The 2,385-nt window shown below is 37.5% G+C and overlaps 1 protein-coding gene across 6 annotated transcripts in view; it reads right to left on the bottom strand.

The window, feature by feature from the left end:
• The window catches only part of si:dkeyp-110g5.4 (uncharacterized protein LOC561637 homolog), an 11,963-nt gene extending 10,653 nt beyond the window's left edge, over positions 1-1,310 (bottom strand). For 3 of the 6 annotated variants that reach the window (XM_046870538.1, XM_046870539.1, XM_046870541.1), the window contains exons 1-2: positions 1,185-1,272; positions 573-750 (exon numbers count right to left, since the gene is read on the bottom strand). The gene's annotated coding sequence lies outside the window, so the exon portion shown is untranslated. Of the gene's footprint in view, positions 1-572; positions 751-1,184 lie in introns of all 6 variants that reach the window. The other 3 variants (XM_046870536.1, XM_046870535.1, XM_046870537.1) reach the window with 3 other exon arrangements.
• Positions 1,311-2,385: the final 1,075 nt, after the last annotated feature.

Genomic DNA, 2,385 nt, shown 5'->3' with positions numbered 1-2,385 from the left:
ACCCCTTCTCATTACAGAGATGCACATCACCTAATATGCTTAATTGGTAGTAGGCTTTCCAGCCTATACAGCTTGGAGTAAGACAACATGCATAACGAGGATGATGTGGTCAAAATACTCATTTGCCTAATAATTCTGCACTCCCTGTATATGTGTGTGTGTGTGTGTGTGTGTGTGTATGTGTGTGTGTGTGTGTGTGTGTGTGTGTGTGTGTGGTTCCACACTGTGGTATGTTAAAGAATAAAAGGAATTCCTGGGACATTAAATCTTAAAGACACTAGCCAGACCCTACACCATCATCATCATCATCACCACCACCACAACCACATCATCATCATCACCATCACCATCACATCACCACCACAACTACATCATCACCATCACCATCATCATCACCATCACAACCACCATCATATAAAAGATTATCTCATATATCTGATATGTGAATGTTCAGTTATATACTCTTATAATTGATGGAGATGATGGAGATGATGGAGATGATTGAGAATGTACAAAAAGGAGAAGAACCTCATGATGATTACTGCAGTAACTTTAGTAAAGTATCAGTGAACCTTCAGCATCCTGGTGGTGTCGTGTGGAGTTCAGTGATGTGCTGGTTGATGAAAGGAGGTTCAACAGTGGGATGTGAGGAGATGAAGATGAAGATGAAGATGAAGGTGCTCAGGGGCAGGAATCTGGGTGCCAGTAAAGTTTTGGGTTCACCAGAGTTTGAAGGTCTTTTTGGATCTGCTTTAAATAAATCAGATTCACATCACAGCAATTTCTCGGAATTGAACAGTTTCTGTTTCTGTTGTTGTTTATTCGTAAAACGTGAGTTACAGAGTCTGTGTAGCAAATTAACACTGAGAGGTGTGTGTGTGTGTGTGTGTGTGTGTGACTAATAAATGTTTCTTGTGAAATGTAAATTAAGATGAAAGAAATGGTGTTTGGACCGGAAGTAGTAATTAATTAGTGATCAGGTGAAATGTAAACTTTACACCAGAACAAATCAATTCAGATTAAAATGCAGTATGAACAGCTACAAATAAACACAATTCTATTTCTTTATTATAAAATTTAAGTAGACAAAAATGATTGTTTAAACGTGTCGCATTTACACCTAGAATTTTACCTTTTTATGATTTTTTTCTGTTTGATATAAAATACAATAAAAGTTGACAAACCCTTTTTGTTTCTCTCCAGTCCTTCAGTTTCATTTCATCTGAAAAGAATCTCTCTCTCTCTCTCTCTCTCTCTCTTTCTCTCACACACACAATTACACAAACTTCCTGCACTGAACTCCGGAAGACACAAAATAAGAGTCCCAAATCAGGAACTACTTCCGGGATTTTAAAATAAAAGCCCCATTGTTTTTTTTGTTGTTTGGTTTTTTTTGTTGTTTTGTTTTTTTACTATTCTTTTCTGTTTGTAAGTTTATTTATTTGTCACGTGGACAAAATGTTAGCTGCAGATACTCTGCATCCTCTAAACACAAATAATGTACAATATACAATAAGTTTATACACGTGAACGAGACACGTGACACTGATGGACGACGACAGAGAGTGAACTGGAACAGTGATGAAACTCACCTGACACTCACTGTACACAAAAAATATCATCATCATCATCATCATCATCATCATCATCATCATCATCTTTTTCTTTCTCATATTCATCATAATGACACAACCATCATCATCTTCATCTTTACCACCACCACCATCATCATCATCACCTTCCACACCATCATCACTATCATCATATTCATAATAACACCACCACCACCACCACCATAATAATAATCATCATCATCTTTACCACCACCACCACCACCACCATCATCATCACCTTCCACACCATCATAACTATCATCATTATAATCATAACTCCACCACCATCATCATCATCATCTTCATCTTCACCACCATCATCATCATCATCATCATCATAATCATCATCATCATCACCATCTTCATCTTCACCACCACCATCATCATCATCATATTCATAATAACACCACCACCACCACCATAATCATCATCATCATCATCATCTTTACTACCACCACCACCACCACCATCATCACCTTCCACACCATCATAACTATCATCATTATAATCATAACTCCACCACCACCATCATCATCATCATCATCTTCATCTTCACCACCATCATCATCATCATCATCATCATCATCATAATCATCATCATCACCATCTTCATCTTCACCACCACCATCATCATCATCATCATCATATTCATAATAACACCACCACCACCACCATAATCATCATCATCATCATCATCATCTTTACCACCACCACCACCACCATCATCACCTTCCACACCATCATAACTATCATCATTATAATCATAACTCCA

The sequence above is a fragment of the Silurus meridionalis genome, chromosome 17 (assembly GCF_014805685.1).
Source record: "Silurus meridionalis isolate SWU-2019-XX chromosome 17, ASM1480568v1, whole genome shotgun sequence".
NCBI lineage: Eukaryota > Metazoa > Chordata > Actinopteri > Siluriformes > Siluridae > Silurus > Silurus meridionalis.
Note: the sequence above shows the minus strand (reverse complement) of the source record. Positions and strands in the feature narration are given on the sequence as shown.